The sequence below is a fragment of the Clarias gariepinus genome, chromosome 4 (assembly GCF_024256425.1).
Source record: "Clarias gariepinus isolate MV-2021 ecotype Netherlands chromosome 4, CGAR_prim_01v2, whole genome shotgun sequence".
In the NCBI taxonomy this organism is placed as follows: Eukaryota; Metazoa; Chordata; class Actinopteri; order Siluriformes; family Clariidae; genus Clarias; species Clarias gariepinus.
The window spans coordinates 31,253,998-31,270,188 of record NC_071103.1 but is presented as its reverse complement, the minus strand read 5'-3'; positions in this window follow the sequence as shown (position 1 = coordinate 31,270,188).

The following is a 16,191-nucleotide window of genomic DNA, read 5'->3' as shown; positions in this document are numbered from 1 at the left end:
TACTTATAGACAATTTCACATAGGAAATGTGCATAACTGCATTTTTTTTTTAGTTTGGAAGAAACTAGAGAGCTCACAAAAAAGACATGAATATAGAAAGAACTTACTGTATGTAACGCCACACAGACATTAATACAAGTTCCAGATCAAGAGAAAGATGTGAGGCTATGATGAACACACAAAAGGCAAAATTTGATTGCTGGACAAATTTAATGGTGCACAAACATCAATTTATAATTATTTTATATGTGGATGGTTTCTAAAATACAATTTCATCCTTAAATCTTGTGATACACCTCATATTTGAGTTTGACATTTAATTTGAGTGATACCAAGCTCTTTGCTGAGAGAATCCTTAATCAATATAGCTGTTACTGGTTTTTGTAAGCAATGTGACTTAGTTTTAATTAAATTTAGTAGATTTTTAAAAATTTGTTTATTCAAATGTGAATAAATTTATAGCCTTATCAGTTTGTCCATAATGAGCATGCTCCCTGAGGCAAGATGAGGGAGAAATCTTAAGAGGAACCAAACTCAAAAGGAAATCCTTCCTCATGTTGGTACTGTAATACCAGACAGCATGAGCATAAAAAAACCCTTCTAAAACTGTGTGCTATAAGGTTAGTTCTATAACAGGAAATGTGTTTCAGGTAACATCAAGTAAAGTTACCAACTGCACACTGATGGCTACCTACTGTAAGTAAAAACAAATTGATTGTTCCAATTTGAGTCCTAAAACTATTTGAGCGATTGCAGTCACAAGCCGTCACAGAAAAACTGTTGGAACAAATGCAGTCCAAAACAGTATTAACTGAAACCATCGTTAGTATCAATTCTTTAAGCAGACCACACAGGGTCATTCTCATCAGCAGTGTGTGGTCTTCATGTAGTGAGAACCCCAAGCAGAAGAAGCGCAATTAAGATGGATCAGGCAGAGGGACAGAGGAGGGGGTGTCAGGATCACTGGTATCTCAAGGCTGTCATGTGTAGCTTGACAGAGAGAGAGAGAGAGAGAGAGAGAGAGTTGGGTATGCTCACAGTCACACATAAATAAGGTCAATGTGCAGTATTTTGTGTGCAGAGTACAAGCAGGGAAAGACTAGCTATGACAGCATAGCTAAAAAGGTGAACTAGAAGAAAACACAGACATTAAGGCTCCCTGAGAAGCAAGATGGTCACTTCACCATCTACAAACCTGAGTGAGCTTGTGAGAGTGGGGGAAAACAGCATCCAAACATATCAGACTTTCATTGATTTTTTTTTATTAAAACCACTACACATTACTTTGTTTGTACAGTTCACAAAAATCCTTACCAACTTTACCTTTTACAACATCAGATACTGATGAGCACTTTAAGGTAACGCAAGACACTGTTAACTTCCTAAACATTTATTTTGAAAAACGCTGAGGAAACATCTGATGTACGACACTTTCTAAAGCCTTCGTCCGACTTTGTTCAATATTAGTGCTTAAAACAGAGATAACACCAACCACAACCAAGCACTTAAAGCATAAATCATATCTGAGATCATTTAACAGCTTCAGTGTTTTGTTTTGTTTAGTTTTTTTGCTGAGAATTAATTTCTCATAGTTTGACAGGTTGCTTATAAAACCATGTGGAGAGTGTAACTCTTGCCTTGACTGTGAAGGGATCTCCATGGTGATGTTGTGTTGTAGGAAAACAGTAATGTTACGGTATAGCATCAGCAATAGTGGTGGGACTACATTAGATTTGACATGAAGTTCAAGGTCTAACATGAGTCAGCATGGCTTGTGTTAACTGAAGACAGAACTAAAATGCCTTTCTAGGGAAAAGAAATGACTGGTTGGAAAGCAGAGACAAAAAAGTGGTACGTATGCTACGTTTGATCATATTTGTGGTTTTCTAATAATGGAATGATCTCATCACTATGCTCGGGGGTCTGCATAGCTTAGCGGTTTTTACTGTTCTAATAAACCAGATTGAACAGATGTTAATTAGCTTACATGTCTCAAAAAGGTGTAATGTAGAACAAAGGGCTTATTTGGATGGAACCACTGAGCTTGAACAAAAATAAAAAAAACTTATAATGATGGTGATAAAATATTTAAAGATATGTAAGATATAAAACATTTGAAAATCAAAATGGAAAAAGTAACAGGCATGATCTAAACCTAAGTGTTTTCTGACAGTTGTTTTCCCCCTAAGCAAATACAGCAGCATCTGGCCGCTGCATTGTACACTGCGTTAATTATTCTTTTATGCACGCATACTTTACAGGTTAGTCAAGTAATAGCCATATTCGAATACACGGCTGAAATGTTTAACCTTGAACAAAATTATCCTTTGATGTTTGTATATCTTGGCCACCCACCTCTGCCGAACTCTAAAGAGGCTTTGTGCCACCAGATGCCTTCGGCATCAAACCGGAGTGTAAACACGAGCTCATGGTGTGCAGGGGACAAAAAGTCGGCAGGAGAATAGAGCTCACTGATAACCATCCAACACAACCAGGTTGTCTACTCTCTAATATCACTGAGATCACAAAAAAAAAAACTCCCATAATCAGCTCATCTTTAATACTGCACACCATAGACCAATGATATTGTTAACCCTGGTATGTTTTACGTAGGAGGCTGAGGTTGCAAGGAATAACTTCACAGAAATTGAAATAGTTTTGCTTCCACTCAGACATACTGTAATGCCCTCAAAGTTCGTCATTGTTTTAATCTTCTTCTTTTTTTTTTTTTTACTTCTTTCAGCCTGTATGGAAAAAGAAAATAAAGAACTAAATAAAGCTAAAAATGAATGGTTAATCTAGCTTTTCCCTCATAAGGTCAGGTTCTGTCAGTTTAAGCCTCGGGAGGAGGGAAACCAGCAGTGGAGGTTGTATTGACTTACTCCCTAAGAGAGAGAGTGGATTTTGTTTGCACATCAGTTTTCACTCACATGCTACTTCTCTCCTACTCACTGTGTTACACACGCCCACACACACATGTACAAACAGTTGTAATTGTAAGTACTGGTGGAATTTTGGAAGGAAGCTCCTTTTGTGTGCTGATCACAGTCGGTGGTATAGCGGGTAACGTTGCTGATTCGCAGCTCCAGGGTCCCTGGTTCCATCCTAAGGTCGGGTAACTCTGTGTACGTTTATACAGTATATGTATGTACTTTCTTTGTGGATGGTGTTTCCTCCAGATTGTCATGTTTCCTCCAACCTTGTAAAAAATGCACTGTTTGGTGGGGTTTACTTTGGGATATACTACAGTAAATTGCCTCAAGTGTGTGATTGTGTGCACGTGTTGCTCAGCGATGGACAGTCATCCCAATTCTACTCAGAGTGGAAGAACTAAAGGCTAGCCTCCTAAGAAAAGCCAGATTAGTTGTTGCTTTCATTGGCTTTAAAGAAGATGCCATGCTTCTGTTAGCTAACATATGCAAACAAATACAAACATATGCCTACAGAAAGTGGCAAATATCGAAGTGTCTTGGTTGCAGGTGATGTCTGAGATCATGGAAGCTCAGAGTCTGCAATTTGTCGTCTTTGGCAGCTGTGATAAGACTGCACCGTAAACAAGCCAGTTTTCTTGTAATTTGCCCATTACCTAAAAATTTGATATTTGCAGTCTAATTAAGGTCATGTATTATATACCTGGGTTAGAATTATGATTTAGGGTTAAGAGGCCTAGGGTTAATGTTACAAGATGGGACAAGATCCTTATCTGGATTCTTCAAGATTTGTGTTATTATTCTTATCTTTCTGAACAAGGGCTTATGCAGTGTTACAGGTCAGGTTTCTAGCATTCATATACTGTAACGTTTGGTATGTTTTTTCAGATAAAACCCGTCCAAGAACTAACTGTTTTCACAGAAAGAGGCTATTTGACTGACAAAGCAGTTGACAAACCACAGATCTTTTCTTGTAGCCAGTTGCCAAACATGCAAGATTATCTTGTTTATTTCACCATTAACTGTTTAAACTACACTTTGCACAGAAAAGCTTACCCTGTCCAGTGTTCAAGAAATTGTCTTCCTGCTAACGGTAGATAAAAACAAAGTGATTGCATTGTTAAGATTATGAATCTTTTGACTAGAAATGTTTACTAAATATACAAAGATCACCAAGCGTCCGTGAGTGTTCAAAAGTGTGGTTTACGGTAAGGTTTAATAATGAGGGTTTATAATTTTACTGCATATTAGCTGGATAGTTATACAATTTTCATAATGAAGAAAAAATAAGCATGTTGGCTTCTTTTATTTTACACTGACATGCCCGAGCCTAAGCTCACTACCTTTTATAAAATAAAGTTTAAATGAAAAAAAAATTTTTTTTTCTTTAAATACATAATACATACATGTATTTTGTGTTTTGGGTGCGACTTTGGATCAGTAAGGGCCCCAAGACAAAATCTACACTCCTTCCAGCACTGTAATGTATTTTTTTTCTTCAGCCATCTGTGCTGATGCATTGTCACAGCTCCACCCCAGAAAAATGGCAGCTCACTGATGCAACACAATCACAGGCTTCATATTTAAAGCCAGCCTTGCAGACCTGCTGCTCTGAGCACAGGCTAGTGTTTGGGAAAGCTTTGCTTATACAGGAGGAGAGAAAAGCTGGAAAAGTATGAAATAGTGCCAGGATGTCTACTGTATGTGCGTCTGTGTATACAAGCATATGCATGTTTATAAGAGAGGTAACCGGAAATGTGTATGAGGCATTAAACAGAAGATGTACTGTATGGAGGGATGGAAAACTCCATATGTCACATAGTGTGTCCTGGCCTACTATTTTTGTTTACAGTAGAAGGCAAGGACTCCACATGATGCCTTATAATACAGGGATAAAACAGTTTTGGTGTCATTTGAGGACTCTGCATTACTATTTTACACATATTACATCAAGCAAATTAAGCTGAGTCAAGCACTTGTGATTAATTTCTATAAACAACATTCAGAGGAAATTAAGTATACACTTATGTTTCTTGTATGACCAAGAAATTGGTGAAGTTTTCCCAATAGAGAGAGAATTGTAACCTGGTCTGAACTCAAATGGGTTTAAATGATGTCCACATTGACAATGCGTCATATTGTACCCCGCACTGTTATCTGATAATCCGACTCTAACCTTCCCCTGGGTATGATTGTGTGTGCATGGTGTCCAGTGACATACTGTACTGGTAACCCATTCTGAGTGCATTCCCACCTCACACCTAGTGAAGTCGAGCACTTGTTGAATGAAAAATTCAACAGAGTTATGTAGTTATTTTTAAAAATTTACACAGAATTCTGACTGGGGCATAAGTGTGAGCCAGATAATGACCTAACCCTGAAACAGCTGGGGTTGTTTAATATTTGGGGAATGAACTGGGAAAAATACAGCAGTGCATTTCACAAACCTCGCCTGCACTTATGCATCCATTACTTTTTTAAAGCAGCACAAATATCCTGTGTTTAAGTGATGCCAGTGTCACTTACCCATGACATACTGTATTTAAAAAAAAAAAAAAGCTCTCCTAAAAGAACATGTTATGGCCAATTTAGATCATAGATCATCACTTTTTGGTCACAGATCAATTGATACATGCCCGTCGAAAAATTGTTAAACGAGATGTGAAAAATAAAATATAAAGAAAAAGCATGGTGTGATCAACATGATTTTTTTTCATAGGCTTGAGATGGGATTTGTTTGATCTTCTGTTTTGATATTCTGAAGTGCCCAAAATTAAATATTCTTACAGTTTACAAACCTGCATCTCGCCGGGCCAGGCATTGACAAAAATATAAAAAAAGGCTGTAAATGGATTTTGTACTGGGTTCAGTGTGATTCAGGATTAAAGCCATGTTTATGCCACCAGACATGTTGCATGACTTTACATAAATCAGTTTGTTTACTAATATGTGATGCAATTAGAATTTTTGAAACCTCAACACAGCAACATTTATAAGGCTTTTACACGATGCTGAACTTTTCCCTAAAGCATCCCATTGAAATTCTTAATAAGGTTCTTGGGATGCCTTAAATTGTTCAAAAATTGATAATGCATTACTTACAAATCTTAATAACCTACAGCTAAGCTAGAAATTGTGCTAAACTCATGCAGACCTGTCATAAATTGCTTAACAACTGTTACAAATGACCTGTTACAAACACTATTGGCTATGATGTATCAAGAGCTGTAAAGAACTGCTAGGATTTCTCACCTGAACCAACAGCAACCTGGATACATCGGTTTGGATACCTGTGACAAGAAATGAACATGCTGCATTCTTCCATAATAAATGTCATCATGCTGTATCTGTATTTTTCTTTTTTCTTTTTTTTTTTTTACAAGTGCCTCAGTAGTAAGAGCTCAAAGTTGTTATTGTCAACACTAAACAAGGAATTGTGCAAAATTTTGGACTATTCTTAGACCTATTATATAAACACCAAACCATTTCAATCCACCAATAAATATCTTATGAACTGTTATGTCATAATTTTAGACAATGATTAAATTTCACAATTTCAAGCATATTATAACTTTGTCCACGGTTATGTCTATAAAGTGTGTATGCACACTTTTCACTCAAATTACAAGACCTTATAAGTGTTAATATAAAATTACAACCAGAATTGATATTAGGTTTATGTCTGTTTTGCCATGACACATAAAATTTATTTTAATTAATTAATTAATTACTGATCTGCTTGATAAAGCACCTTCTAATTTAATGTGATTTTGTGACAAAGTATATTATTAGCACAAAAAAATAAACTTTTAGAAACTTTTGGGTAAACAAAAAGAACATAATTTTGTGTTTCCCAGAATATCAGCTGCAGTGACATCTGTCATATTTTCCCAGGCCAGAAGTAGTACACAAGGTTCCCAGAGAAACAGGACATTTTGAAGAAAAAGGTCCTCCTTTCCTAATAAGGTTCGCCAGTTTCCGAATAAAGAACATTTATTTCATTTACATTAGACAGATTGACAGATAGACAGACAGACAGACTTTATAGATCCCTGAGGTAAAATGTACTATAGGCACTACTGCAGCAAACCACTTCAGTAACTTGGACACAGTGTAAATATACCTGGATATGGTTCAAAAATATGACAGCACCATTCAGTGTCAGTTTAAGCTCCTGAGATACCAGTGGTCCAGGCCTCCTCTGCCCTCCAGTCTTGTCTTCTGCATCCTGGTGTTTGCTTATGTTCGATAATAACTGAGGATGGTTCTATTTAAAAACAATGAAGATAGCTTAGACTGCATTTGATACAAACAACAATGGCTTATGACTGCAGTCTGTCAGTTTTGGAACTGAAATCGCCATGAACAAGCTTTGTACCAAGGTCTTCATCAGTGAACAGTTGGTAACATCCAGCTTTCTTATTAGGGAAAACTCCAAAATCTATAAATTTCTAAGTGTATACATTTTAAAAGGATTTCAAATTTATATCTTTTTTTTTTATTAAAAGCCATAAAATTTTAATTAATTAAAATGAAGTGAGTATATGACAGCAGATCATCTCACTACAAGCCAGTAGAAGCTGGTTTTTGTATTTGTAATACAAGTTTTTGTATTACAATTACATTAGAACACTGAAGTACACAGCATAAAGAACACATTCTTGTGTATTTGAGTGTTATGTGTATAACGATACTACCCTACTGTGTCATGACAACTGTTTACTATCACACCAGCATGCATCTTGATAATTCCTTATTATTGCTGCTCCTATAGAGACACCTTGCTGCCTTTGTTTGAAAATATATTAATCACAGATATTATATTAAAATAAACGCAAATTTTGCAGACATCAAAATGCACAGCTCCTTTGGCATATTTTAGAGTTTGACTTATAAAAACATTGTGCAATCTGTTTTAATCAAATGTCGGATATTTTGGCTCCCATGGGTTTAAGCTTGTATTTATGCATATGCAAAAAAGTCTCTCTGATGTGCTTGTGTATTATAGTTGGCTTGGTTCTTAACATGCTTGTTTTGCTACAATTTAGACCAAAATGAGAATAATCTTTTCTAAAAAGAAATCAACCCAATTCAAAATAAATGACATAAATGCAGCATTGAGAGTAATGATTCCCCAGTAATAGGAGGTAAATTAGGATTTGTATGCATGGCATTCATTGCTGATTTCCCCTTTTCATGTGAAAGCCATTAAACAGGACATGGCAGAGTGTAAAGGTAACACCCTTTGCCTTGAAGAGTCTTATGTAATGACACAGATGGCCAAACTGGCAGACCTAAACAGGGAAATCCATTACCTCTGTGCAGACAGGACATTAAAAGAGGGTTAGACAAGTCCAGCTGCAATGTCATGGGTCGAGTTAGGTCATTCACCACGCCAGTAGCATGTCCGAGTCTAAGCAATGTGTTTGTTTCTCATAATCTCACAGCTCTCCGCAAGGATTCAGCTCTATGACGTTATTCTGTAAGTATGGATGCTATAGCTTTTGCTGCCGGGTCCAATTAAACTCACATAAATAGAAAAAGAGTTTAGGGCATATTATTTTCATTAGATTTCTACACACTGACAGAGGCATGCATTTATATACAGCAGGTAAAAGTGACAGGCTTCTATTCTGTAAAGAACCTATATAGTAAAGCTGTAATTTAGTGTAAGTTTTATGCAGCTGTGGATGGACTGGGTTGAAATGAAACTAAATTTGCACATTCTTAAGAGTGGGACAAAATTCCACACCCTTTATTGAGTTCTTGTGTGAAGAGAAAAAAAGAGGGCTGAAGTGTTTAACTAAAAAGCCACAGTTTGTGGAAGGAAGGTACCTATTCACTGTTAAACTTATCAGCATAATACATTCTTGGAGTTTGTTTTAGTCGGTTTTCATCCATCAACTTTTTGTTGCTTAAGTATAAGGTGACAATTTGGATTTTTTTTTTATCTCTTCGCAAGTAATCTTTATCAGAAATCAGAAAACTACAGGTGTACGGTATGGGCTCAGCCAGGTGCAAAGGTATGTACAGTGGGTAGCCTTGTTACCTTTGTTACCTCATAGACTTGATCAGATGCAGTCCTGAGCTCAGGTTACTGCCTGTATGGGATTTTAATTCTCACAATAGGTTTGCTCCGGATTCTCCTCCCACTTTCCAAATACTGAGGGGCCTAGCTTCTGATAGTCACGTGATGGCATTGACGATGGTATGACTTCTAGTTTTTTCATTAGAAAAAACATAATACTACACATTGCTGCAATAATTCAATTCAAATATTAAATAATATGTAATAATATATAATAACTGTAATAACTGGCCTATGTGTATATGCTGAATGATTGACTGGCCCATGCAAGTGTAAGTCTGCGTCTGCATTGTGCCCTATGATGGAATGACAGCTCTTACAGATGTATTCCTTCTCTATGGCCATCATTCCAGGGCTAGAGTCCATGACCAAAAAAAGCTGAACAAATGAATGAATTAATAAACACAAAAATGTCTCACAATCATTATGCTGATGCTTTAAAACAAATAGACACACATTAATTTCTTTTTTTTTTTATCCATGCGATATTCCCACAGCTCCTGAATTCCCAGACCCTTCTGCACCTTCTACCCGTATCCTTGTGGCACACGTCTACATGACCCAGGCATGATTTGCACACACCAATCAATTCACTTATCCTTGATGCCCCTGCAAAAAATATTTTCCTTTAGTAGTAAAGTACAGTACTCTCCTTTCAAGTTATTGATTTACTTGCTTGGGCTCTCAGCCAAACATTCTGAAGACTAACTGCAAAAATCAAACACAAATAGGAATTTGGAAAATCATCATGGACTATTTCTAATTATGAGCTGTCTAATTTTAATGAGCCTGAGTCCATACAATATAAGATTCCCATTTATGGCAGACAGGAATGGAAACTCATGTGGCCTTCTGCTGTAGCCTATTGGCCTAAAGGTTTGTTGTGTAATGTGTTCTGAGATCATTTCCTGGTTACCCTGGTTGTAGCAAGTGGATGTTTGAGTTACTATAGACTTCCTGTCTGGCTAAACCATTCTGGCCATTCTCCTTAAACCTCTCACCAACAATGAATTTCCACCTGTAGAACTGCTACAGTGTGTGTGTGTGTGTGTGTGTGTGTGTTTGTGTGTGTGTGTGTTTTAATCCCATGACATCAGAGGTTACTGAAATACTTAAACCAGCCCATTTGTCACCAACAACCATGCCATGGTCAGAGTCACTGAGATCACATTTTTTGCATTCTGATGCTTTATATGAGTGGTAACTGAAGCTTTTAACTTGTATTGCACTACTTGCACTGTGATTGGTTAATAATACATTTGCATTTATAGTGCAGTGGGTGTATTTATCGAGAGTATTTGTTATTTCCATCTTTTCTTGTTTGGCATGACTCTATACTCATAAATAAATCCTCGATAGTGGAGTAGGGGGTGTGGGTGTGTGTGGGTGTGGGGAGTTCAGCTCTGAAAGCTAGAAAAAATAATAATAATTTTGCAAACAGTAAATTAAGCCAGACAATGCTTTACTAAATATTGTTGAAATTACATGGTAAATATATTGTAAATATATATGAGTTATTTTGACAATTTATTAAAATATGAAGATGTTTTATTTGGAATACTAAGAGGGAGTATTTTTTTCTCTCTCTTACAAAGATCGAACACCAGATTTGTTGTTCATATCCTTAGTGTTGAAGTGAGAGCTAACAAATGCAGCTTATTCAAATGATCAGAAGAAAAGCACCCTTCAGTCTCCTAAACTAACACCCTGACAACAAAAAGACAATATCTATTGTGGTTATGCAAACAGCAAACTTCATCACCATAAGAATAGCGAAGGAAATGAATTTCCTTCCCTGTTGCCTGCAGTAATCACTTAGCTAATGAAATTCCACCACTCACTCACTCTCTCTCTCACACACACACACTGAGGTATGGAAATAATTTGAATAATGCAGCAGAAGGGCATCTCATTTTACACCCTGTTCCGTCTTAGACTTGCTTTATGAGCATATGGAAACTTCAGAGCTGATGTCAAACTTATGAAAGCTGCTTAGCAGCCCAAACAAAGAGGCCTTATAATATGGCCAGATAGACTTAAAAACCTCTAAAGCAAGGACTGGATATTGAAGAGCCCATTATTCTTCTCAGAGACTTCTCTATGCTTTTAATGCTAAAAAATGAAAGAGAAAATAAAAAAAAAAGCCAGAGGATATTGCAATATATTTTTTATTTCAAGTGCACTAGGCACAGTGAGAAAGACCTGTACTGTTCTACTTTTTCTTGATCAACACCAAGTCTGAACTGAGAAAACACAAAAAAATAAACTCTTCTGGCAAAAAAAAATAAATAAATAAATAAATAAAAAAAATATATATATATTACACTTTTTACAAACACATTTATGCACAAATTAAATTAAACTCAAATTTCGTTCCCAAATGCCTTCAACCCGATGAGCTTTTTTGTGAAATAAAGCAAAACAGAACCTGCCCATAATCAAGTGTCAAAAATATTGGCTTGTTACATGCTGAAATCATACTGAGAAAAATTAAATCCACATGGCATACTTTTTTCTTTTTAATAAATAGCAAATAATATATATATATATTTTTATAAACACAGCAGTGCATAATTACTGTATGAATGTACATGGATAAGTGTGCACTATTTAGAATGAACAGATATGGATACTAGATACATTTGGTGAAGACTGCTTTGGGACATGGATTCCATGAGAAGTGTATAAGAGGCTTTTACTTCCACACAGGGTGAGCGGTCAGATATGAGGTGTTCATTCATTCTTGGTAATTGCCTGCTCAGTCACAGTGGTTTTAAATAAGTTACCAGCTTTTTTATATATTTGCAAATAATGCTTTTTCATTAGAATATATTAGGTACATGGCCTTCACATCTTTCAAAAGTGTTTTTTTTTTATTCATACACACACATTTTATACTCATTTCCATAATTTTTTTTGTGATTCTGTTAAGCTGCTTTGCAACAGTGACCATTAAAAAAAAGAGCGTTACACAAATGAATCGAATTTAACTGAAATTGCTGAGGTTGAGGAACGGTTAAAGCCAGAATTCAGACAATGCTGCCAATGCTGGCATTGCAACATATTAGTTACTTCCAACAAACTGGAATCTGGAAATGGCAGTATTTGTATTTAATTTAAAGAAATCTGGTATTGGTTACATCTATATCAGGTTTAAAGCCAAAACCAGATGCAGATACAAATAATGTGAGGTCTAAACATGTCAAGTTGAGGGTGGGTGAGGCTACACATCTCCAATTTACATCATTTCAATTACAGCGTCAATAAGATTGACATAATGTATGTGTGCATCATTTAAAGCTTAATCTGGATTTAACTGAGTGAAATGTAATTCTAAACATAACGAAACGAAACAGGAGGAAGCAGCATTCAAAGTAAGTATTACACTGGAGTACCAGAAAAATAAACAAAAGAGCAAAAGATACTATCTTTGCAAGCGAGCGATCAAAGGTGTGCATGTAAGTGTGCACATACAGTATGTGTATGTCCACAAAAAAGCTGGCATGTACTATTACTATTATGCAGTCACAGAAAAAATACTTTCGAAGGGTTCAACGTAAGCTTTATGAAACAACAACCTTAATAAATCCCTAACATCCTAAACTTATTTATTCTCAACCAAACTTTAGGGGACAAAAAACAAGGCCCTTGGTTAAGACACAGAAAAAGCTAACGTTGGTCATATTTAATAGATTCAAACAGAAATGGTTTAGTCCTGCCATTAGAAGAAGTTGCGAGCTCTGAAAAGTATGACGGTATCAGAATCCGCCTATGTAAAACTTCACATCTTTAGTAGGCAGGAAACAAATGGGAACAGATGAAGCTGTATGAAAACTTCTCTTGTCTCCCTGGACAATAATCTCTTGGTTTTGGAGAGTAGTTGGGTGGCTTGATCCCAGGCTCTCTGCGTGGTGCTATGGGATTCATCCCAAAACAGACAGCAACAGAGCAGGAGCATTGTGTGTGCTACATTGCCCTATTTTTCCCCTTCTTTTATCCTCTTCTGGTTCTTTAAGCACGCCCAGAAGCTCTGAAGAAAAAGTACACACTTTGTGATGAAAATGATAAAATAATATTTACATTTGCATGACCATAGACGTTGTCATATCTGTGTCCAAATGATGTCCAGAACATTCTGCATCTTGTCCGATGACCATTTCATCTGGTTCTCTAATGTGATTATGTTTCATACTCCCACACAATCTACTAGCTAAGCTGCAAAGTTCTCATAAAAGTGTAATTTCATACCTTACAAATAATCTATGCATAATAAAAAAGAGAAAAACGGAAAGCCCTTTAATGTCCTCCTGCCAGCCCAACAGATAGCTTACTAGCTCTGCTCATATTTGAGGGGTATGTCATTATCAGAGTCTCAGTTTGCAATATCACTTTCTTAGTTCGACACTAGACGAACCAGCCAAATACCATTTGTCTTTTATTATACTGTAATAGGCATGATTTTTGTAAATCTCCAACATTAGCTAAATTACTTGGCAAATAAAACTAAAAGCAGAAAAAGTGTTTTCACTTTTATTCATCATCTCAAAGTAATCACAGTGTAACAGTGGCATACGGTTCCTCTTTTGCCTTCACAAGCTCCAATTGAGTGGAGTGCCAGCTTAGACAGAACTAACCAAGGTCAATAGTTCTCACAGACACAACGTTGTTTTTACACGCCCTAGGGGGTAGTTAGCTGACTTGCCTGTTAGTGAGGGCAAACAAAACACCTCTTTGAGCTTGCAGAGCTAACATCCCACATCCATATAGGAACACACTGATCTGAAGTGTCAGCATTAACTAACTCACAGTGTTCTCATCTTTTGTTTGAGGATTGTGGGTAAAGTGAGCATGAATACACACTCACATGGACACAATGAGGATTGCGACTAAAACTCCAAATAAGCAAAGATTTAAGGCAGAAAGATGGACTGTCCTCTTGTTAAATGTAAATGGTCTGCTGTGCATACATATGTGTGAATGTGTGTGCAGGATTGTATTTCCCACATACAATCAGGCTCTTTGATATTCCTGCATGTTATGAAACACTATCTAAATCAAATGCAAACATAATTACAAGTTAATTAAGTTAGCATCATGGGAATGCATTGTTTATATCAGTGGTTGTCTAAGTGGGGTCCAGAGGCCCCCAAGAGTTTGTGAAGCAAAGTCAAAGGGTCCATGCTTTTTTAATTATATAGTTGCAGTGCAAGTTACAACCCATCATTATGAATTATAAATTAAAAACGTTCCTTACTGGACAGTTGCACTCAGTAAAACTCACATTCGTTAGTTTAAAAACAACCTGATAAATAAGGTGTTCTTGAATCAAATGTGCTCTGTTAGTTGAAAGTTCAAGAAATATAAAGCTCCATGACTTAAATGCAATAATGTCAGAATGACACTGTATGGATGGTGTGGATTATAACTGGGTCAGTAAAATTTATTTTATAGTTAATGTTTTGTCTGACTGCAAAAAGGTTTAAGACCCCCAGGTGTAGACATGAATATATTGAATTTGTTTGACATTTGTTTCTCCATGATTTAACATGAACTTGAGGTTCATGCAATAAACGTAAGCTCGATTTATGCAACATATTTTTCTATCTATAATTTATATATATGCACAAACTTTAGCTGCATTCACCTAAATCTTGGGTTTAATTTTTCTTTCCTTGTAAGCTCTTTCATGGACAGACCTCCTCATGTTGATTTATTAGGGAATTCGCACAGCTTCTTAGTGAATGTTGTAATTATTGGATACAGGACCAACATGATTTGAAATGTATACTCGTATGCACAAATCAATTTATATAAAAATATTTTACTTTAAGTTTGGGATAGGGTTAATAATTTGATGGTAATATTTCTTTATGTATACAAATTGTTTAGTAAATGTTAAGAAACATGTGGGTTGCTTTAAAATATTTTTTTAAACGTCTAACACTTGAGCACTGAATATGAAGGCCTACTGTAACTAACAAAATAAATTACAGATACTATGCACTTTCAATGCTTTTTCTTTTTTTTCTTTTCTTCATCCTATTTTTTTTTTAAGAAAACATCTAAACAGTTAATTTTGATGAGTGATGACAGGCTTAAAAAAACTTTTATAATTTGTAACCACTCTTCTCATGAAGATGCTTTGTGACAATGTCCACTGTTATATAAGCACTATGCAAATGAAAAAAATTTAATTGGTTCATATTTAACTTATCATAACAGTGAACTGTACAGTATAGTTAATGTTATAAATTAGATGAGCCGATGCATTATATGGCCAAAGGAAAATCAATATTCTAGAATGGCTAACTTGACCCACATTAAGTAACTGAAACAATTAAGAAGTGTTGTGATTACTTAATTATGAACTGTACAACACATTTCTAACTTTGTGGAAGAAATGTGGGTAGACCCTATTTCACAGCAATGCATCCATCAAGCATAGTGCACTCTACAAGACTCTGAAGTATGTGTTATGATTGGCATTTCTTTGTTGTGTGGAAACAAAATGAATCTGAATATACTGAATGACCAGGTTATTCCAGCAATTGATTTTTTTTCTTCCCTGATGACATGTTCATAATTCAGGACTCAGAATTATGAAAGAGGTGTTCTGGAAGCATGCAAACGCATTTTTACACTTGAATTAGTGGCAATATTGTAAACTTTAATTAAAGTTGAAAGTGGTAAACTGAAATAATAAAGAGTATGGCTTTTTTGTGTTAAGCAAAAAGTGTATTTTATGTTTATGGGCATTGGTGGCTCAGTGGTAGGTTTCTCACCTGCCCAGGTTTAATTACCACCCAATGCCCAGCCCCAGCCACTCGATGCAGCGCCATTCCCAAGCCCGGATAATATAGGTAGGGCTGCATCAGGGAAGGCAATCAGTGTAAAAACTGTGCCAAGCTGTTTGCGGATTGATAGTCAATGTGGTGACCCCTCAATGGGAACAGCCACAAGTCTAACAGTGTATTTTATTTTTTACTAATACTATATACAGTACAAGTAATTAAAAAATAATTCTGCTTTGTTTCTTGTTGATATTATTATATTGAACCTTGGCTTAAGGAGGCCTCATCAACTTTCCTTCGTTTTCCCTAGCCATTTGGAAATTTCCATGTGCCATGTTGTTTTGTTCAAACCCAGAATTTGTATTGCCCAGGTTATGCCAGT